The following is a 24,781-nucleotide window of genomic DNA, read 5'->3' as shown; positions in this document are numbered from 1 at the left end:
ACCCACAGTGTTAGTAAAACGGGATAATTCAATAAGTCAGGATGCCATAAGACTTATTTTATTTCCACTTGTTTAATCCTCTCCCCCAGGATACGACCCACACCAGCTGCCTAACACCTAGGTACTGCTTACTGCTAGGTGAACAGGGGCAGTAGGTGTTAGGATACATGCAAAACGTTTCCACTCGTGTCAGAGATTGAACCCGAGCCTCTCTGAGATGTGAGGCCACTACTGAGCTAGGAGATACCTGCATGTGAATATTTTAATCCAGTGGAATAAGCAAGAAGCTCCTGTGTAAATTAAATCGTTGATAAGGCAAGAACCTGGGTTCAACACAGTGAGCACCATGGTACTAAGAACCTGGGTTCAACACAGTGAGCACCATGGTACTAAGAGCCTGGGTTCCACACAGTGAGCACCATGGTACTAAGAACCTGGGTTCCACACAGTGAACACCATGGTACTAAGTACCTGGGTTCCACACAGTGAGCAAGATGGTACTAAGAACCTGGGCTCCACACAGTGACCACCATGGTACTAAGAACCTGGGCTCCACACAGTGAGCACCATGGTACTAAGAACCTGGGCTCCACACTGTGAGCACCATGGTACTAAGAACCTGGCTTCCACACAGTGAGCACCATGGTACTAAGAACCTGGGTTCCACACAGTGAGCACCATGGTACTAAGAACCTGGGCTCCACACAGTGAGTACCATGGTACTAAGAACCTGGGCTCCACACAGTGAGCACCATGGTACTAAGAACCTGGGCTCCACACAGTGAGCACCATGGTACTAAGAACCTGGGCTCCACACAGTGAGCACCATGGTACTAAGAACCTGGGCTCCACACAGTGAGTACCATGGTACTAAGAACCTGGGCTCCACACAGTGAGCACCATGGTACTAAGAACCTGGGCTCCACACAGTGAGCACCATGGTACTAAGAACCTGGGCTCCACACAGTGAGCACCATGGTACTAAGAACCTGGGCTCCACACAGTGAGCACCATGGTACTAAGAACCTGGACTCCACACAGTGAGCACCATGGTACTAAGAACCTGGGCTCCACACAGTGAGCACCATGGTACTAAGAACCTGGGCTCCACACAGTGAGCACCATGGTACTAAGAACGTGGGCTTCACACAGTGAGCACCATGGTACTAAGAACCTGGGCTCCACACAGTGAGCACCATGGTACTAAGAACCTGGGCTCCACCCAGTAAGCACCATTGTACTAAGAACCTGGGCTAGACACAGTGAGCACCATGGTACTAAGAACCTGGGCTCCACACAGTGAGCACCATGGTACTAAGAACCTGGGCTCCACACTGTGAGCATCATGGTACTAAGAACCTGGGCTCCACACAGTGAGCACCATGGTACTAAGAACCTGGGCTCCACACAGTGAGCACCATGGCACTAAGAACCTGGGTTCCACACAGTGAGCACCATGATACTAAGAACCTGGGCTCCACACAGTGAGCACCATGGCACTAAGAACCTGGGCTCCACACAGTGAGCACCATGGTACTAAGAACCTAGGCTCCACACAGTAAGCACCATGGTGCTAAGAACCTGGGTTCCACACAGTGAGCACCATGGTACTAAGAACCTGGGCTCCACACTTCTGACACCATGGTGCTATGAATCTGGGCTCCACACATTGAGCACCATGGTACTAAGAACCTGGACTCCATACTTCTGACACCATGGTACTAATAACCTGGGCTCCACACTTCTGACACCATGGCACTAAGAACCTGGGCTCCACACAGTAAGCACCATGGTACTAAGAACCTGGGCTCCACACAGTGAGCACCATGGTACTAAGAACCTGGGCTCCACACAGTGAGCACCATGGTACTAAGAACCTGGGCTCCACACAGTGAGCACCATGGTACTAAGAACCTAGGCTCCACACAGTAAATACCATGGTACTAAGAACCTGGGTTCCACACAGTGAGCACCATGATACTAAGAACCTGGGCTCCACACAGTGAGCACCATGGTACTAAGAACCTAGGCTCCACACAGTGAGCACCATGGTACTAAGAATCTGGGCTCCACACAGTGAGCACCATGGTACTAAGAACCTGGGCTCTACACAGTGAGCACCATGGTACTAAGAACCTGGGCTCCACACAGTGAGCACCATGGTACTAAGAACCTGGGCTCCACACAGTGAGCACCATGGTACTAAGAACCTGGGCTCCACACAGTGAGCACTATGGTACTAAGAACCTGGGCTCCACACAGTGAGCACCATGGTACTAAGAACCTGGGCTCCACACAGTGAGCACCATGATACTAAGAACCTGGGCTCCACACAGTGAGCAACATGGTACTAAGAACCTAGGCTCCACACAGTAAATACCATGGTACTAAGAACCTGGGCTCCACACAACACAGTGAGCACCATGGTACTAAGAACCTGGGCTCCACACTTCTGACACCATGGTACTAAGAACCTGGGCTCCACACAACACAGTGAGCACCATGGTACTAAGAACCTGGGCTCCACACTTCTGACACCATGGTACTAAGAACCTGGGCTCCACACAACACAGTGAGCACCATGGTACTAAGAACCTGGGCTCCACACAACACAGTGAGCACCATGGTACTAAGAACCTGGGCTCCACACAGTAAGCACCATAGTGTACAGTAACCACAGTATCTTGGACCTGCTGAGTAGAGTTAAGATTGATGACCATGTAACGAGGCATCATCTGTCACACTGCCACAACCTCATATCCTCTGAGTCTCCTGCCATTCCCAGCCTCCCTTCCCCGACCAGACCACCTGCCCTTCTCGACCAGGCCTCCCCAGCCTTTCCTTTCTAATCAGACCTCTCCCATCTCCTCACCCCCAGCCCGTCCTTCTCCAGCTTATCCTCTTTAACGGTGTTAATGAGGATAGGCTGAATGTTGCCAGAAAATTTACGATTACTATTTTCTTTATTTTAAGACAAGTTAGATTAGCTTCCACTGCATAAAGCAATAAATTTTGTGAATATTTAGTGATTACCATCGTCAGTATGATTTCTCTTAGGATAAAATGTATCACGATTCAACCTCTCATCTTGTTGGCAATTTCGATGGATTTACGTTGCTTTGTTCTCTAAATAAAAGGTCTCGTGAGGTGATAATAGTTTGTCTTACATGTTCCTTTCGTTCTATTTGTATGGTCATCCTGCATTTTCTATCCTGTGTTTAATAAGTATATATTGTCAGGCACATAATGTACTGGAAAAATGTTGAAAAAGTATTGCAAAAATGATCATGTTAGGTACATGGAGACAGATGCAATGTGATATTTTATTGTAGCAAGGTTTCACTGTCATATTAGCTGCATTCGTGTCCATTTACCTAATACATATTTTGTCGGTAATTCTATCGTTATTACTAAAAATGATGATGCATTGTTTCTGTTTCTACATGTATGCGTTCTTAGATATGTAATATTGTCGAAATTTCATATTTTCTTTTATACACAGTATATAATTTTGTTGCTTTATTTTGTGATAACAGAAATATCTTAGAAGAATAAATTTCTTCTGTGGCTAGAATAAGCCATCTTGAAAAATGGTAATTCCCAAGTAAGAGTAACTTCAGCTCTGCTGAAACGATATCTTTGAAGATGACGTAGCTGATAAATTAGAAACATGTGCAACTCTTGGGTATCTTTATTGAGGAAACGTTTCGCCACACAGTGGCTTCATCAGTCCATACAAAGGAGAATCTTGAAGAACAGGAGGAGAATGAGGTAATCAGTCCCTCAACTTTGAGTCGATGTGGTCAGTCCATCAATCTTGAATAGAATACGGCATACGTGCTGAGAAGCAGCTTATAAACCGTTGGCAGGAGAGGTGCAGCAGTCATAGGCGGTGTCACATTTGTTCAATGTGGAAGTAGGTCGTGCCCAAGAATTAGGCAAGCGAAGAATTCCCAAGTATTAAGATCCCAAGAAGTTGCAGTGTCTGACAGGTTTGTAGATGAATGGTTCAGAGAACCGACATGTTGATAAATTAGACACATGTGCAACTCTTGCGTATCTTTATTGAGGAAACGTTTCGCCACACAGTGGCTTCATCAGTCCATACAGAGGAGAATCTTGGGCACGAACTACTTCCACATTGAACAAATGTGACACCTCTCCTACCAACGGTTTATAAGCTCCTTCTCCGCACGTATGCCGTATTCTATTCAAGATTGATGGACTGACCACATCGATTCAAGGTTGAGGGACTGATTACCTCATTCTCCTCCTGTTCTTCAAGATTCTCCTTTGTATGGACTGATGAAGCCACTGTGTGGCGAAACGTTTCCTCAATAAAGATACCCAAGAGTTGCACATGTGTCTAATTTATCAACATGTCGGTTCTCTGAACCATTCATCTACAAACATGACGTAGCTGTTGAAACCTTGGGAGGGATACTTGACGATCCTACTGAAGTCTCACAGCTCAAACTGACCGATTTCGACACTATGTTCGAAATTCATTGTGATGGAATATGATAGGGAAACATTTCTATTTTTTTGTTCTTATTATATAAACCACGGTACAGGAGGGGATTAAACTTGCGGCTAGTGAGTCGTAAAACACCAGGCCGGCACGTTAACCACTGGTTTGTTTGCAATCGTGTCCTTACTATGTAACTATCATACAGAAGAATAGAGGTAGCACACTGCTGATGTAACCAGCTTTGTTGCATATTAAAAAAATTAGTACCTTCCCCTCCCCGTCATCACTGTCAGGAAGCTGATGACTGGACTGCACATCCAGAAGTCATACGGTTCTCGGGAGGTTTTATGCACACAACATCAGGTCCTGGTAGACCACTGGGCACTGGCGGTCGCCTCTTGCACTCAAACGATTGAAGTAAGACAAGAGTGCACTAAAAGTAAAGTAATGCGCATTATCACAAGGGAATCCAAGACAAACTCGTCACCATGAATCTATCAACCAAGCTATTCTTGTAAGATAAGGTAAAGTGCCTTGGTAACCTGCCTGCTCAACGAGATGCTCACCTCCCAATACGAAAATGACACTGAGACCGGATCCTCTGACTTTTACAACTAGATAAGAACGTATATGGCAACAAGAAGTGCATGCACTACGCAGCAGACAAAAGCATCTTCCATTACACTCGCTGTAAAAGGCAGAGTTTACTCGCACCCTCGGTTACACGTCTGCGTTTCCATGGGAGACTTAGCTGGTGGACTCCAAGATTATAGAAATCCAGGAAAGGGCAGCACAGCTGGATTCTGACGAAACAAGACACATTGTCGATACTGTCAGTGAAGCTTGTGCCGCACCACTGTGACCTATGTTGCTAGAGAATAGCCGAGCCAAAAAGTGATTGTTTTTAAAACAGATACGTATAGCAAAACGGGACTTTTTTTTAGGACGTTTCAACGACAAGAGGCTTGATGAGGTACAGAAAAAAGTCCTTTATCTTTTAGAAGTGCTGGAGATAATCTTCCGCACGGCTGGTCAACCTCCTATACAGAAGAGGAAATATTAAAGAATAAAGAACTATTAAGAAGCACATGGGAAAGTAAAGAAAAGTGTGTAACGAACGCAAGTAGAAGTTTGCAAGACTTATCTGACATCTTGCATGCTCATGAGACAGAAAATATCAGCAATCTGTCAGAGTGCAAAACATTCCATTGGACAGAACGGTAGAACCTTTTTAGATGGATGCTTCTGACCTCCTTACCACATACTACCACATACTAAACAATCCCCGGCCGGGATTGAACCCGCGGTCAGTCTCAAAACTCCAGCCCGTCGCGTTAGCCACTAGACCAGCTAGCCACAATAAGATTCGTCCAACTAGGCTAGCTGGTCTAGTGGCTAACGCGACGGGCTGGGGTTTTGAGACTCTCTGACCGCGGGTTCAATCCCGGCCGGGGTATGGTTTGTTTGCAATCGTGTCATTACGATTTCGTGAGTCACTAAACATTAACACAGCGCTGAAAGGTAGTGAAATCAGGTGCCTGGTGAAGGTCAGATGCATTATCTGGAGCCCTGGAGATGGTTACGGGAATCAATCAATGACCCCGCTGTTCGGTTCCAAACCAAGCATCACGGTGGATGGTCTGAGCAACTAGATGTTAGCTGCACGGAATCCAACGTATGCATCACAGCCCAGTTGATCAGGAACTAACTTGAAGAAGTTTTCAAGTACCCTTTTGAAGACCACTTGGAGTCTGGTGATAATCCCCCATGTGAACGAATGTATGGTGTTTAACAGTCTTAGTCCCAGTACACTTACTGTGTTCTCTAAGTGCACTCGCTGCACCCGTCTTCCAGTGAAGGTATTTTGCACCGTTTGTCAAGACTTTTTTTCATAAGTGATGATTTTGATGTACAGATTTGGGCCAAATTACTACAGAATTTTCCAGGTGTAAATTAAGATGCATCTTTTTCGCCTATGTACCACGCAGCACAGTTCGAGAAACTAAGTGTTCCCAGTAGTTTAGGTGCTTAGCGTCTCTTGTTTTGATGATTAGTTACCCAGCTTTTTTTTTTTTGTTTTGTGGCTGTGATTATAGCATTGTTGTGTTCCTTAAATACGAGATCTTCTGACATTATCGCTCTTAAGTCTCACATATTACACTTCCGCTCTACTGAGTGATTAGAATTTGTTGTGTACTCCATTCCAGTTATTATTTCCTCAAATTTTCCATAGTAAAATCACTGAACTTTGTCTTCACTGAGCAACAAATTGTTATCGTCGCCCACTGGAAGACTTGGCTCATGTTACCTTGAATGTTTGCTGTGTCTTCAGTGGATTTCATTCTCGTATAAATTTTAGTATCGTTTGCAAAGGATAATAGTTCTATGTAGGATATAAGAATGAGAAAGAGAACTGGGGCTAGTACTGTGCCTTGGGCGTCACCATCTTCCCTATTATATTGTGTGTTCTCTTTCTTAGTTAAATATCAATCCTACTATTTTTCTATTTATTCCTCCTGCATGTATTTTGTGAGCTATTACACCATGGTTGCACACGTAAAAATATTTTTCAGTCTGCTTTTTGTCGGGCTGTCCTGAATCCAATACCATGTAGTAATGATCCTGCATTAACGATAGGCAGGGGTGAATTGCTCTAAACTATGTTGCACTGGGATGTGCAACTGCTGTGAATCCATGTGATTAGCAATCTTGTTTCTCAGAACTCTTTCAAAGATTTAGATAATATGGGACGTCAGCAGTACCAGTCTACATTTTTTCTTTACAATGGATTTACTGTCACCTGTGTGGCGTGGGGCTGTGTCAGTGGTTCATAGTGACTGTTGGATGGCTTCTATGTCCAGTTTCCTCCATAAAATATTTAAAACACGTGATAAGAGTTTCCTGCAATTTTAATGAATGTGATGGAGTTCCACGAGCCTGGACCTGGGGCAGAGTGCATGGACATATTATCAATGCCTTTTCAAAGTCGAGTGGAGTTAAGCTTATGTTAGAAATTGTGGAGATGTGGGCAGAGTTGTGAGTTTCACACTTGAAAACTCATTAGATAGCTTAATGGCTCAGTAAAGTGACTTCAGAATTTTATTTATTTTTTTGTCATCGATGTAAAATCTGTCTCCTTTAAGTAACATTGACCTGATACCAGATACGGTTTTTGGCCTTGATTTTTGCATACGAGAAAAAATATTCTGAATTTCTTCCAGTTTCAATTATGAAGAATTGAGACACTTACGCAACATATGGGAATCTTTATTGAAGAAAGGTTTCGCCACACACTGGCTTCATCAGTCCAATACAAAGTAGAAATGGGTAAGGAGAGGAGGAGATTGAGGTAATCAGTCCCTCAGCCTGGAATCGATGTGTTCAGTACAGTACAGCAGAGGGCCAGAGAGGTGGCTTATATACTGTAGTCAGACACTGCAACATCATGGCATCTTGGTACAAAGACTTCTTCAACGATTGTCCAACCTTTGGACGACGACCCACTTACACTAGTGGATGGTCCCACTGTGATCCCACCTCCTCCTGCTTCGACTCACCTGACTACAGTATATAAGCCACCTTTCTGGTCCTATGCTGTACTTCCTACAAGAGTGATGGACTGAACACATCGATTCCAGGCTGAGGGACTGATTACCTCAATCTCCTTCTCTCCTTACCCATTTCTACTTTATATTAGACTGATGAAGCCATTGTGTGGCGAAATGTTTCTTCAATAAAGATTCCCATATGTTGCACAAGTGTCTCAATTCTTCAACTTGTCGGTTTTCAAAACCATTCATCACAATTTCAATTATGTTTTTTGCGCCCTCTTTCTCTCCTGGATTCCCTTTGATTAATTCAGTCTGAGCTTGTCACTTTTCGTTCTTTGTTTTTAATGATATGTGTCTGGAATACACTTCTAGCCAGACACTTGTCCAAATTCATGCTATTCATACAATCTTCCCAGCATATTTCAGTTAAGTCATGGTTTATTTGATCACAGTTAATGTTTATGTTAAATTTGTCGAATTCACCCTCATGACGGAGTGCATTTTGTTGCTCTAACGTGTCTTACATAATTTACATTGGAAGAATAATAAATTCCAACCTTTTCCTGATATCCTCATCAGGAACAATGATAACTTCATACAAGATGACTTAATCCACTACTTTTCTCATTTGATCATAGGTTCTCTTCTACGTGTTCTCATTTTATGTAGCAATGAGTACCTTGTTTGATCAACATACACAGAATACCTTTGATATAACTTTGAAAAGTTTCGAGAGTTCAGCTACTCTCGGAGCCCGGCCATGGGTCAGGCTCGCCTGGTGCTTGCCTGGTCAACCAGGCTATTGCTGCTGGAGGCCCGCTGCCCCACATATCCATCACAGCCTGGTTGATCTGGCACCTGGTGAAGATACTTGTCCAGTTTCCTCTTGAAGGCTTCTACACTTGTTCCAACCGTGTTTCTCTCTTCTGGTAAGATGTTGAATAGTCTGGAACCCCGGATGCTGATACAGTGTTCCCTTATTGTCCCCACCGCACCCCTGCTCCTCACTGGGTTTATTTTACACTTCCTCCCATATCTCTCACTCCAATATGTTGTTATGGCAGTGTGCAGATTTGGGACCAAGCCCTCGAGTACTTTCCAGATAAATATTGTCATATATATCTCTCTCTCTTCTCCGCTCCAATGAGTACATGTTCAGGACTTCAAGGCGTTCCCAGTAATTTAGGTGCTTTACTGGCTCAATGTGAGCCGTAAATGATCTCTGTATTTCTTCCAGCTCTGATATTCTCCTGCTTTGAACGGGGCCGTCAGCACTGAGCAATTTTCTAAGTGAGGGAGCACTAGTAATTTGAAGAGTGTCACCATCGGCATTATTTCCCTCGTTTTGAAAGTTATCAATACCCACCCAGTCATCTTCCTGGATGTCGTGATCTTTGTCTTGTTATGGTCTTTAAAAGAAAGGTCAGCTGACATAATTATTCCCAGGTCTTGTACGTGTTCCTCTCGTTCTACTTGGTGACCCTCTTGAGTTTTGTATATAGTGTTTCTTTTGAGTTCTTCATTCGTTCCATACCTAAGCAGCTGGAACTTATCACCACTGAACAACATCATGTTCTCGACTGCCCACTGAAAACCCTGCTTATGTCTTCCTGTAATTTTTGAGTGTCCTCTACCGTATTGGCTTTCATGGTTATTTTAGTGTCATCTGCAAATGATGATACAAAAGTGTGACGGGTGTTCACTTGTCCAACGCCTTCTCTACCTTGAAATTTCCTAATCACACCCTCCTTTCCTGGAAAGTCGAAGTCCTTTATAAACCGAGAGAGGCTACTACTCGTTCTACCCACCACAGAGGCTACTACTCGTTCTACCCACCACAGAGGCTACTACTCGTTCTACCCACCACAGAGGCTACTACTCGTTCTACCCAGCAGACACACGTCGGCTTCAATCATCCTTCTCTTCCGGACAGCAGACATAGGTGTTGCCGTCGTCACCACGAAAACTATTAAAGAATTCACTAGGGCACTCGACCCCATCAGTATCACAGTCACAGCCTAGCATACTGCTGTAAACTAATGAAGTCCTTCAAGGCAAGCAAAATTTGTGAAGTGGAAAAGGTACAGAAAGCTGTCACTTCCGTATCTATTCAGTCAGGCAACTGAACAACTAGGAACACATGAATATTTCATATTTTTTTTCAAAATACGTGAAACATTAAAAACAAATATGCTAAAATGGTATTTTATTGCATATTTCGATGATTTACAGCTATTCGAAGCGTTTTCTAACAAATTTCATTTTTTTAGCTAAAACTGTATTTCTTAGAACGTAGAAAATCCTGGAGGGACTGATACCAAACCTGAACACTGAATTCACTCCGTGTGAGAACAAAAATTTGGCAGACGGTGCAAAATATTCCCACTAAAGGAAGAGGCACTTAATGAGTGTCAGAGGTTCCCTATTCTTTATCACCTTATCTCCGTGCATGTCTTCGAGAGAGAATTTGACAAAGTTCCTCAAACCAGTTCCTGACCAGCCGGGATGTGGTTCGTACACTGTACTGCGTGTTGCCAGCAGTATCAATCTACCAGGAGGCCTGGTTTGGGACCGTTAGCCCCCGGAAACATCCTTCAGGTGTCGCCTACTGACTCTCATTAATATACACTGCAAGAACTTATTACCTTAACTCTTAAACAGGTTGAAGTCACCAATGATAACAAATGTGAGAGCATTATACATCCTCTCATTCAGTAGAGCAAAGGGCGTTATTCTCGTTAGCTGGCAACTAGTTTAGGCCTCTTAGGCAGGAGTCTGAAGACGCCCTGGCAGGTTGTCTCTCGTGAGGATCCGAGGAATGCAGATACTCTGGAATTAGACTAGGAATACGTATCGCTGAACACAAAAGCGGGAGTAAGACATCATTTACATAAATTTAACGCGTGACATAACTGTCTCCCCAGTAAACAGTGACGAGACTCACTCCCGAACTCTCTTATTGCAATTTCCTGAACCAGCCGAAAGACACACTTCTCTAAGTAGGCACTCTTGTTTCCAAAGTGTATACATAGCTATAACCCTCACTTAACGTGTGGGTTACAGCTATGTAGAAACACTTTAATGCAGTGAATATTTGTGTTAGTAATCAGGATGTAAGTGCTGGAGTCAGGGACTTGTTCTATGTGGAGCAATTACACGAGCCTGAAACATTCACGGGAACCCAGTTGTGCCTCACACCTGGGCAGGAAAAGTCCCTTCATTCCTTCTCTGTACGAAATTAGAAAGACTGCAGTCGACAGTGTTTAATTCAAGTCTAGGTAGGCGGACATTGGATATAAGTAGGCTAGTCAAGTTGGCTGAGGCGTAAAGTCAATCTCCACTAAAAGTGTCATATTAACAGATGGTATACCACTGGGACATCTACCTGGAAAGTACTACACAGTTGTTCAATTAAGGTATACCTGGTGAATGGGGATGGCTGCACGTTCTATGGAATATAAATAAATAAATAAATAAATATATATATATATATATTTTTTGTTATCACACCGGCCCATTCCCACCAAGGCAGGGTGGCCCGAAAAAGAAAAACTTTCACCATCATTCACTCCATCACTGTCTTGCCAGAAGGGTGCTTTACACTACAGTTTTTAAACTGCAACATTAACACCCCTTCCTCAGAGTGCAAGCACTGTACTTCCCATCTCCAGGACTCAAGTCCGGCCTGCCGGTTTCCCTGAACCCCTTCATAAATGTTACTTTGCTCACACTCTAACAGCACGTCAAGTATTAAAAACCATTTGTCTCCATTCACTCCTATCAAACACGCTGACGCATGCCTGCTGGAAGTCCAAGCCCCTCGCACACAAAACCTCCTTTACCCCCTCCCTCCAACCTTTCCTAGGCCGACCCCTACCCCGCCTTCCTTCCACTACAGACTGATACACTCTTGAAGTCATTCTGTTTCGCTCCATTCTCTCTACATGTCCGAACCACCTCAACAACCCTTCCTCAGCCCTCTGGACAACAGTTTTGGTAATCCCGCACCTCCTCCTAACTTCCAAACTACGAATTCTCTGCATTATATTCACACCACACATTGCCCTCAGACATGACATCTCCACTGCCTCCAGCCTTCTCCTCGCTGCAACATTCATCACCCATGCTTCACACCCATATAAGAGCGTTGGTAAAACTATACTCTCATACATTCCCCTCTTTGCCTCCAAGGACAAAGTTCCTTGTCTCCACAGACTCCTAAGTGCACCACTCACCCTTTTCCCCTCATCAATTCTATGATTCACCTAATCTTTTATAGACCCATCTGCTGACACGTCCACTCCCAAATATCTGAATACATTCACCTCCTCCATACTCTCTCCCTCCAATCTGATATCCAATCTTTCATCACCTAATCTTTTTGTTATCCTCATAACCTTACTCTTTCCTGTATTCACTTTTAATTTTCTTCTTTTGCATACCCTACCAAATTCATCCACCAATCTCTGCAACTTCTCTTCAAAATCTCCCAAGAGCACAGTGTCATCAGCAAAGAGCAACTGTGACAACTCCCACTTTGTGTGATTCTTTATCTTTTAACTCCACGCCTCTTGCCAAGACCCTCGCATTTACTTCTCTTACAACCCCACCTATAAATATATTAAACAACCACGGTGACATCACACATCCTTGTCTAAGGCCTACTTTTGCTGTGAAATAATTTTCCTCTTTCCTACATACTCTAACTTGAGCCTCACTATCCTCGTAAAAACTCTTCACTGCTTTCAGTAACCTACCTCCTATACCATACACCTGCAACATCTGCCACATTGCCCCCCTATCCACCCTGTCATACGCCTTTTCCAAATCCATAAATGCCACAAAGACCTCTTTAGCCTTATCTAAATACTGTTCACTTATATGTTTCACTGTAAACACCTGGTCCACACACCCCCTACCTTTCCTAAAGCCTCCTTGTTCATCTGCTATCCTATTCTCCGTCTTACTCTTAATTCTTTCAATAATAACTCTACCATACACTTTACCATGTATACTCAACAGACTTATCCCCCTATAATTTTTGCACTCTCTTTTGTCCCCTTTGCCTTTATACAAAGGAACTATGCATGCTCTCTGCCAATCTCTAGGTACCTTACCCTCTTCCATACATTTATTAAATAATTGCACCAACCATTCCAAAACTATATCTCCACCTGCTTTTAACATTTCTATCTTTATCCCATCAATCCCGGCTGCCTTATCCCCTTTCATTTTACCTACTGCCTCACGAACTTCCCCCACACTCACAACTGGCTCTTCCTCACTCCTACGAGATGTTATTCCTCCTTGCCCTATACACGAAATCACAGCTTCCCTATCTTCATCAACATTTAATAATTCCTCAAAATATTCCCTCCATCTTCCCAATACCTCTAATTCTCCATTTAATAACTCTCCTCTCCTATTTTTAACTGACAAATCCATTTGTATATATATATATATATATATATATATATATATATATATATATATATATATGTCGTGCCGAATATGTAAAACTGGTCAATTAGCAAGAACTCATTTAAAATTAAGTCCTTTCTGAAATTTTCTCTACGTTTAAAGATATATTTTTTTTATTAATGTTAATGTAAAAAATTTTAATTTTGCACCAAAAGTATCTTAGAAAACTTACCTAACCTTATTACAACAAGAACAATTTATTTTAGCCTAAGTCACCTATATATATTTTAGATTTGTTTACAATAATTTAATACTAAACACAGTGAAATATATTTTTTTCGTTAGGTTCAGAATGATTTTGGCGAAATTATAGCATACACAAATTTTCGCTTGTCCTATATGGCAAGATGAGCGTTGCTATTTAAGCCAAGATCGCAAGTTCTGCCTATTATATATATATATATATATATATATATATATATATATATATATATATATATATATATATATATATATATATATATATATGTATATATATATATGTGTGTGTGTGTGTGTGTGTGTGTGTGTGTGTGTGTGTGTGCTTAATAGGTAAAACTTGCGATTTTGGCTTAAATACCAACGCTATTCTTGCCGAAAATTTGTGTATGCAATAATTTCGCAAAAATCATTCTGAACCTAACGAAAAATCCATATTTCACTGTGTTTTTTTAATTAAATTATTGTAAACTTATCAAAAATATATTTAGCTGAATTAGGCTAAATTAAACTGCGCATATTATAATAAGGTTAGTTAAGTTTTCTAAGGTTCTTTTGGTATAAAATTATTAACTTTTTACATTATCACTGAAAAGAAAATATATATTTAAACGTATAGGAGAACATTTTAGAAAAGACTAAATTTTAAATGAGTTCTTGCTAACTGACCAGTTTTACCTATTCGGCACGACATTATATAAGGCTTCTAACAATCTGTTATGTAGTTGGATCAGTTGATCAACACAGGTTGCAAGAACACTCTTTGTCTGAAATAAAGCAACTGTCCGTAGACTTGCTGAAGAATGATGCAGGTTGCAAAGTGAATTAATGAGGTAAGACGCGCAACACTCACTGAACATCAACATGTGGCTAACAAAAATATATGGAGGCAGAGTTGTAGATGCATGGGAAGAACCCACACAGGACGACTCCCAGATAATCACCAATGTTGTGCGACTTTTCGTAAACTAGGAAGAGATGGCGTCCGGATGGTGATCATGTGGACATCAAGCCTTACTGGCGTCTTCGGCAACCAATGTGCAGATGAGCTGCCCTAGAAGGCCAGCGAACAGCGACAAAAAAGATATCAATGTTCCACTAATTCTAGAGTAAATCAAGAAACGAGCGAGAGTAGTGATCAAACATGGTGCGACGCCCTAACCTCCATACTGTTAACACATGCTGGTTCACAACCCTGTGTCTAGACAAGGTACGAAACCCCGATACCTCAATAAAACACTAGCAAAAGTTAGAATCCAGGTGCTTGAATACGAAAGATCATTAATAACACTAGAAACCAGACTGAACACACTCTCCAGTGTTACCTACTGAACTATGAAAAAAAAACGAGCTGCTGAACAAACTTTTACTGAGACTATGCTTCCCGCTGTGCGAAACACTGACCCAATGAAAGCTTGTTCTGCAACGCGTGTCTGTTTTCGCAGTGAACAGCGAGTCAAGAGGAAGACCGAACTACCTTGCCTCAAGTTATCATCACAACAGAGGCAGTGATAACTCTCACATCTAATAACATCAAAATGATAAACACAGACTCCCTGTGATGGCTAGGCAAAGATGAGAGTTATCACAGGGCGAGCTCAAAGTTATCAGAGGTCGAGTTGAAAGGCATCAGGGGGAGAGTCAGCACAGACTGGAGTCCACACAGGTCACAGCACTGAATAAACATAATTCGGAACCCTTAAGGAAGTGATGGTCTCGGGAAAATATATAAATTTATCTTGAAGGAAGTGTGAGTGAGGATGTGTGGCTGAACTTTGGTTAGTGTGTGTGACTTAACCTTACGTTAGGATGTTTGGGTTGACCCTGAGTGAGGATGTGGGTTGACCAATGGTAAGGATGTGCGACCTGACCTTATGAAAGGATGTGTGGATTTACTTTGGTTAAAAATGTGGGTGAAAATTAAGAAACTAAGGTATGTGGATGTACCCCGGAGGTCAGGGGTATCCCAGACTGGCTGGGAGACACTATACACTCTGTACATATACGGATCACGGACCTGTTGTTCGCCGAAAATGGTAAGATCACAAACTGTGGAAAAGATGCAGGAAGAGTGAGCAGTGTGTCATGTCAGCTGACCTAGCTTTTATATACCTCAAGCTTAAACTAATGCTGTGAAAGCCATGAGAATGACAGGGTGGATCACTGACAGCTAGTAAAACAAACAGCAACAGCCACATCGACGAGGGAGCCAACAAGAAGGCCTGGCTGCGAGAGTATGAAAACTCTCGAAACAAGTCACAGGTAAATCACAGGCCATTTCCACAAGCAAGAGAAATGGAATTTTTGAACATATCATGACAGCGCGAGACGAAAACTCGCAAATATAACAAGAACTATAAACTACATTTACATGCCTACGGGTACATACAGACCTATACCCGGAGAGGGTTTCGGGGTCAACGCCCCCGTGGGTACACTGCTTGTTGCAATGGCCTTCTGAAGACCAGCCTGGGCATTTAAGGGTGGTTGATTAATTGGGCTTAAATAATATCGACTACACGAGGGTTTAATTAAGGCTGCATGTAACCTGTTCACCAGAAGTGAACTAATCTTTAATTCTTAAAACAGGAATTAATGTAAACTCTCAGCACATATACAATGATGGCATGCACTTCACGGTCTATAACTTGTACTTGGGCATCAAACTAAAACTAGATTCGGTGTTGCTTAGTATAAGCGACACCAAATTTAGGCAGACTCGAGGTAAGTTGGACATGACTAAGTTGCACTACTTTGCATTATATTATCATGAGCAAGTTCCTTAGCTAAACTTGGCTGGTGCCAAAAAAATAAACACACAACACAGTTCCTCAACCTGGAGGCTGATGAAACTACCTCAAATACTATATCTCCAAGGTTGATGGACTGATTCCATCATCTTCCTTTCACTACTACACCTGCTGCCTCTGTATTTGACTGAAGAAGCTTACTGTGTAGGCAAACGTTTCAACACAAAAGATATCCAACTGTTGCACGTATGTGTTAATCTCCATTACCCTACTTCGCAACGATACCTAAATTCAGGGACGAGCAGTCAAAGGAAGAGGGAGAAGATATAGGTGGGAGAGGAGGGAGAAGGTGAGTTAGATGGGAGGTACAGAGGATGGTAGGACGGGGGGAGGGGGTTACGATGACTATCATGATAAAGGTCTTGACGCGGGTCAAAGGTCGGCAAAGAGGATTTTTCCTCTTGAGCCTAAGATGGGCCGGGGGAGGAGAATTGTTTATGTTGTGAAGGATGTGGCAATGTTAAGAGTGAGGAGAAAGGGAGGAAAGAGTAGGAAGGTAGACAGAGGGAGGAGAGGAGGGAGGAAGAAATTTAGGATGGAAGTAGGGAGGAGGAAGGGAGAGGGAAGGCTAGAGAAGGGAAGGAGGACAGGAAAGTAGGAAGGAGACAGAAGAACGAGAGAAGACTAGAGGAGAAAGGGGGGCGGATAGAAGAGGAGGGAGGCGGATACGGAAGGAGGGAGGCGGATTGGGAAGGAGATGGATAGGGGAGGAGGGAGGCGGATGAGACCATTATTAAAAGGGATATAAAATTTAAAATTAAAACACACTACCCACTTATCTTATGTACAATATTATTCGTCACATCACAAGAGAGTTAAACATTGTTGAGCAGCTCAGAGTTCATAGACGAGGAAGCAATGACAAAATATGAAACAGCATACAGTCTACGTAAAATATCCAAAATGTTTCATAGAGTAATCTTTAGAAATTACGAGAAACACATTTTAAAAACGTTAACAAAACAAGAAACCATAACTCAACCAAGATACGCTGGATCCAGCATAGATTGTCAACCTCTTTGATATTGTAGATGAATGGTTCAAAGAACCGACATGTTGCTAAATTAGATACATGTGCAACTCTTGGGTATCTTTATTGAGGAAACGTTTCGCCACACAGTGGCTTCATCAGTCCATACATAGGAGAAACTTGAAGAACAAGAGGAGAATGAGATAATCAGTCCCTCAACCTTGAGTCGATGTGTTCAGTCCATCAATCTTGAGTAGAATACGGCAGATGAGCGGAGAAGCTGCTTATAAACCGTATAGCAGGAGAGGTGCACCTCTCCTGCTATACGGTCAACCTCTTTGATATTACTTATCTACTTAATAATTTCATAATCAAACTTGTATTTAAAAATCTTGATGCCATAAAAACTATGTGATTAGGAATTTCCCTGAAAAATGCTGATGGACGTGTCTACAAGATGCCTGATACAAAATGCAATAAATTTTATTTTGGGAAAACTGGAAAAATCTTAAAGATTACAGCGACATAAATGCAGCATTAAAAATAGGTAAAAGTCTAATGTTCTGTTTATTCTTATGAAAGATTTAAATCATCCTGGTCAAAGACTAGGCCGCGGGGGCACTGACCCCCGGAACAAACTCCGGCTAAACTCCCACTGATGTGTTAAAACTGAGAAAGTTGTAACAGTACAGATTAAATTTGAATGTAAGCTAAGGATTGTTTAAACTAGATTCATTTGTAATACATAAAATTTGGGAGGATTATAAGTTAAGTTAACAAAGAAATACACTTTACCTGACATGTTAATCTTAACCTGAGTGAACAAGTTGAGAACAATGAACCTTCTCACTGACGATCATTGATCAACACAACAAACACCTCACTGACTACATCACGTGACATATTGTTATATCTTTGATGAGTTCCCAGTTATTCTACTACCAGAGATCGGCCGGGGGCCAGGCTCGTCTGGTGTTTGCTTGGTCAACGAGGCTGTTGATGCTGGTGGCCCGATGACCCACACATCCATCACAGCCTAATTGATCTGGCACATTTTGAAGGCACTGGTTGCTTTATTTTCACACACACACACACACACACACACACATATATATATATATATATATATATATATATATATATATATATATATATATATATATATATATATATATATATATATATATGCGCGCAATAAGATCACAGTAAACAGGCGATTTCAGAATATGCAAAACCACCACTGTGAAACAATAGAGAAATTCCAAACGCTTTCGTGACTACTCACATTATCAAGGAAGAATGATAATGTGAGTAGTCACGAAAGCGCTTGGAATTTCTCTATTCTTTCACAGTGGTTATTTTACATGCATATATATATATATATATATATATATATATATATATATATATATATAAATATATAAAATATATATATATATATATATATATATATATACATATATATATATTATATATATATATACATATATATATACATATATATATATATACATATATATTATATATATATATATATTTTATTACATAATATGGTACAGAAGATTTAAGAGATACATTGTTGATATAAAGGTGGCATATACGGTACATGTTGTTACGTGTGTATCACCGATTATAAGGCGAAAATCTCATCCAGCTCCTCAGAGCTGGGGCGTGTGCCCAAAATGCAGCATGCATTACCCCTTTGAACAGCCGCACTGAGCCGCTGGAACAGAAAACTAGCTGCCCTGGGATCCCTAGTTACCCTGATGAGTCTTTTTCCCAGCTCCTTAAGGAAATTAGATGCACTCTTTCCCCATGAGCCAAGGGTCTCTGAGCCTATGGGAACAAACATATAATGATGGGCAAGTTCTCCATATTTTCTAGACTTTTGGGACTCCCTAAAGCTGGCAGCTGCCCCTCCTTCCTCCCTGGTGTATTGGAGATAGGTATCAGCCAAGGTAGATGCACATGTATAGTCCCACACCACCTGCTTCCCATCTGTCCAGGCTTGAAGGGTGATACCATCTGGACGCTTCTGGCTGCCGTCAGATCTGCATAGTTGCGGTGGCTCCCTTACTGCTGGGCATCCAGCTGTTGTGAGGCTCCTCTTGATAATGTTATTAACCTCCTCATGTCTTGCAATCTTTCCCTCGGATTTACGGCACACAAGACCATGGTACCCGAATCGGTCTGCTGCTTCACTGCCACAAATACACCTGTGTTCGGCGAGAATAGGGGCGGCAAGTCGAAGGGCAACACCGATGCGGATGGTCTGTGGGTCGAGGCGTGTGCCAAGGCTGGAGTTGGGAACAGCCAACAGAAAGTCCCCAGCATGAGGGGCTCTCACTGCCAGCAGGCGGGCTCTATCCTTCCCTGACACACTCTGAAGCATCGTTGAGGCTATATTTTCCACTATTGGACCATCCCAGTGTGATTGTTTGTAGTTGTTGGGGGGAGCAGGTCTGGTTTCTGAGCCCGTTAGATTATCCCAGATCATTGCTCCGTCAATGAATTTTTGGTCCTGGACTCCAATCTTGTCCCTAAGATGTTCAGGGAGAATCGCTGCTACAAGCTCTCTGGATGCAATACACGAGGACAGAAAAGCTGGTAACGCAATCTGTGATGACTTGCGGACACCAATGCCTCCTAGTCTGACTGGAAGTGTAGCTTGGTTCCACTGCCCGTCTTCTAGATTAAGGTTAAGTACTTTCGTAAAAATCTGCCTCAGAATACTGTCATATTCGTGCAGTATAGGGTTATCATATGAAGGTGCACATCTTAGGAAATATGTCAACCTGGGCAGACTCAAGCACTTTGTGAGAAGGTACAAGGCATCGTGGGTGTCCAGATTGCCAATTCGTTGTTCCATTCTCCTTAACTCTTCCAATTTCTTCCTGAGAATTGTGTCAATGGCATTGCTTCCCAGAGGTGCTCCTAGCAAGACACTATTTGTGGGGGCAATGACTGCTGCTCCTGGTAGTTTTGATCTCACTGCATTTATCACTTGTTGACTGACTGAGATGATTTCACATTTGGATGGATTCAGGATGAGACCCATTTCCTGTCCCCGTGTCATTACCTGTGTAAGGTCATGTAGGAGGGACTCTTTTGTACCTGCTAGTGTGCCATCATCTAGGAACCAGATGTTTAGCTCGCTGGTCAGTCTGACTGTGATTTCCCTAACTGCAATACAGAAGAGAAATGGTGCAAGAGGATCTCCTTGTTGGACACCCTCCGATGTGATTTCATGCTCTCCAAAGAGAAGCATTGATTCCTTGCTATACCCAGCTGAAACAAAAGGGAAGAGACCAGGGAAATGTTCTTGTACTGCTGCTAATACCACGTCTCTTTTCAGGAGATTGAACGCATTCTTGAAATCTAATTTTACCACTGCATTGTCCTCAGGCAGGTTGTTGATATATGCCCTTGTTGCATGAACCGCTGCTTCACTTCCTTGAGAGACCCCAAAGCCAAGCTGGTTTGGTTGAAGCATCATGGCTGCCTGTGCACGAATACTTCGGACAGCAGCTTTGGATACGAGGCGGCGTAAGGTGTTGCCTACTGCAATTGGCCGAATTCCTCCATCCTTCTTTTTAAGTGCACAAAGTGTTGCACCAAAAAAGAAAGGTCTAATTTCATCAGGAATCAGACCAGCCAAGGAATTGTTGACGAACCTTGTGATCTCTGAAAGCAGTGTCTCTGCAATTTCCCCAATAACTGGATTAACCATTTCCTTTAAATGCTGTGGCCTTATTCCAGTGTAACCCCCAGCAGAGCCAGATGGGAACGACATTATTGCTTTGTAAATGTCTGAGTCTTCCACAATCAATGGTTCCATAGTGGGGACAGAGGTGTTGGAACTGTTGGTGCCACTGGTTTCCCTGGCAGGGTGCTTTCCTCTAAGTGCTTCAGCCGTGTCAGCATCCCTGGGAGCAACTGTATCTTCACTGGTAATAATTCTGATTGCCCCCACTGTGTTGCCCTCTTCAATTTTCTTGCTCACCTGGACTCTGACTTTTTCACTATCAGTAGAGTGAGTGGGGGTTCTGCCTCTCCCTTTTTTGTGTTGACGGGGAAGGTGAATGAGGTTATCAACTCTAGGAAAATCTCTTAAGGATTTAATTATCATTGAGGCTAGCCTCTTTCCCCTTCTTTCCGGCACAGCTAAGCAGACATTGCCAAAAAGTAGCAAGTTGTGCCATGCCTTGATGGTTGGTGTAGCATTTAAGATAGTGGAACCATCGTTTACTTTTTTCAGGAGGTCTGTAAGTTTCCCAGCTGCGTGTGGACGGGCTGCTTTGGGAATATGTGTGAGTGTCCTCGTACCTGTTGCTTTAATTGCTTCCAAGAGATTGTCTGATGAGATAAAATCTGTTGGAGTAGGTTCAGGTACCTGAACAGAGTAGCACTTTTACAACTCTCATTTACATACTATATATCACTGTATTATTCACAAAGACATGCTTATCAATTTCGTGTCATTTCAGAAGCACCAACAGATTATATAGACCATAAATGAAGGTAGCAAAATACACAGTATAACCACAAAATATTAACTTTTTACAAATAGTATGAAGGATGAATAACTGGCCCGTTACAATGACCAATGGGCCAGAACGGTGAATAATTGGAAAGGACGATGACCAATTGGCCAGAACAATGAACTGGCCAGAAGGAAAAACTGACCAGAACGATAAACACTTGGCCAGAAAGCTGAACAATTAACCGTTAAACATCATGGCCAAGGCACTTTGTTAACCAGGAAGCCGAACAATTAACCAGAATGCTGAACAATTAACCGGAAAGCTAAACAATTAACCAGAATGCTGAACAATTAACCGGAAAGCTAAACAATTAACCAGAATGCTGAACAATTAACCAGAATGCTGAACAATTAACCGGAAAGCTACACAATTAACCAGGTTGTTGAACAATTAAAAGAGAAGCTGAACAATTAACCAAAACGTTAACCAGCTACAAACTTTTTGTTTTTTCTATAGTTAAGACAAAAAAAATATTAAGATATTACAATCATTACTTTCAAAACGGATTTAAAACGAAGAACTTTATCAAAATATAAAATAACTTCTGGAAAACTGATACTATGATTAAATTTAGATTTTGAAGCGCCTTGTATCCATCTTGTAAACCCTTGTATTCATCTTGTAGACCCTTGTATCCATCTTGTAGACCCTTGTATCCATCTTGTAGACCCTTGTACCCATCTTGTGGACCCTTGTATCCATCTTGTAGACCCTTGTATCCATCTTGTAGACCCTTGTATCCATCTTGTGGACCCTTGTATCCATCTTGTAGACCCTTGTATCCATCTTGTGGACCCTTGTATCCATCTTGTGGACCCTTGTATCCATCTTGTGGACCCTTGTATCCATCTTGTAGACCCTTGTATCCATCTTGTAGACCCTTGTATCCATCTTGTAGACTCTTGTATCCATCTTGTAGACTCTTGTATCCATCTTGTAGACCCTTCTAACCATCTTGTAGACCCTTGTATCGATCCTGTGGACCCTTGTATCCATCCTGTAGACCTTTGTATTCATCCTGTAGACCCTTGTATCCATCCTGTGGACCCTTGTATCCATCCTGTGGACCCTTGTATCCATCCTGTAGAACCTTGTATCCATCCTGTGGACCCTTGTATCCATCCTGTAGACCCTTGTATCCATCCTGTGGACCCTTGTAACCATACTGTAGATCCTTGTATCCATCTTGTAGACCCATGTATCCATCGTGTAGACCCTTGAATCCATCTTGCAGACCCTTGTATCCATGTTGTGGTCCCTTGTATCCATCTTGTGGACCCTTGTATCCATCTTGTAGACCCTTGTATCCATCTTGTGGACCCTTGTATCCATCTTGTTGACCCTTGTATCCATCTTGTGGACCCTTGTATCCATCTTGTGGACCCTTGTATCCATCTTGTGGACCCTTGTATCCATCTTGTGGACCCTTGTATCCATCTTGTGGACCATTGTATCCATCTTTTGGACCCTTGTATCAATCTTGTAGACCCTTGTATCAATCTTGTAGACCCTTGTATCAATCTTGTAGACCCTTGTATCCATCTTGTTTACCCTTGTATCCATCTTGTAGACCCTTGTATCCATCTTGTAAACCCTTGTATCCATCTTGTAGACCCTTGTATCCATCTTGTAAACCCTTGTAACCATCTTGTAGACCCTTATATCCATCTTGTGGACCTTTGTATCCATCTTGTGGACTTTTGTATCCATCTAGTGGACGCTTGTATCCATCTTGTAGACCCTTGCATCCCTCTTGTAGACCCTTGTATCCATCTTGTGGACCTTTATATCCATCTTGTAGGCCCTTGTATCCATCCTGTGGACAATTGTATCCATCCTGTAGACCCATGTATCCATCATGTAGACCCTTGTATCCATCCTGTAGACCCTTGTATCGATCCTGTGGACCCTTGTATCCATCCTGCATACCCTTGTATCCATCCTATATACCCTTCTATCCATCCTGTAGACCCTTGTATCCATCATGTGGACCCTTGTAACCATCCTGTAGACCCTTATATCCATCTTGTAGACCCTTGTATCCATCTTGTGGACCCTTGTATCCATCTTGTGGACCCTTGTATCCATTTTGTAGACCCTTGTATCCATCTTGTGGACCCTTGTATCCATCTTGTAGACCCTTGTATCCATCTTGTGGACCCTTGTATCCATTTTGTAGACCCTTGTATCCATCTTGTGGACCCTTGTATCCATCTTGTAGACCTTGTATCCATCTTGTGGACTCTTGTATCCATTTTGTGGACCCTTGTATAAATCTTGTAGACCCTTGTATCGATCTTGTGGACCCTTGTATCCATCTTGTGGACCCTTGTATCCATCTTGTAGACCCTTGTATCCATCTTGTGGACCCTTGTATCCATCTTGTGGACCCTTGTATCCATCTTGTGGACCCTTGTATCCATCTTGTGGACCCTTGTATCCATCTTGTAGACCTTGTATCCATCTTGTGGACCATTCTATCCATCTTGTGGACCCTTGTTTCCATCTTGTAGACCTTGTATCCATCTTGTGGACCCTTCTATCCATCTTGTGTACCCTTGTTTCCATCTTGTAGGCCTTGTATCCATATTGTGGACCCTTATATCCATCTTGTGGACCCTTGTATCCATCTTTTAGACCCTTGTATCCATCTTGTGGACCCTTGTATCCATCTTGTAGACCCTTGTATCCATCTTGTAAACCCTTGTATCCATCTTGTAGACCCTTGTATCCGTCTTGTAGACCCTTGTATCCAT

General features: G+C 42.5%; 1 protein-coding gene across 1 annotated transcript in view; it reads left to right on the top strand.

The window, feature by feature from the left end:
* The window catches only part of LOC128696874 (protein slit), a gene marked incomplete in the record, with an annotated part of 659,908 nt that overhangs the window by 203,772 nt on the left and 431,355 nt on the right, over window positions 1-24,781 (top strand).

This window comes from Cherax quadricarinatus, chromosome 52, assembly GCF_038502225.1.
Source record: "Cherax quadricarinatus isolate ZL_2023a chromosome 52, ASM3850222v1, whole genome shotgun sequence".
NCBI classification, from domain to species: Eukaryota; Metazoa; Arthropoda; class Malacostraca; order Decapoda; family Parastacidae; genus Cherax; species Cherax quadricarinatus.
Note: the sequence above shows the minus strand (reverse complement) of the source record. Positions and strands in the feature narration are given on the sequence as shown.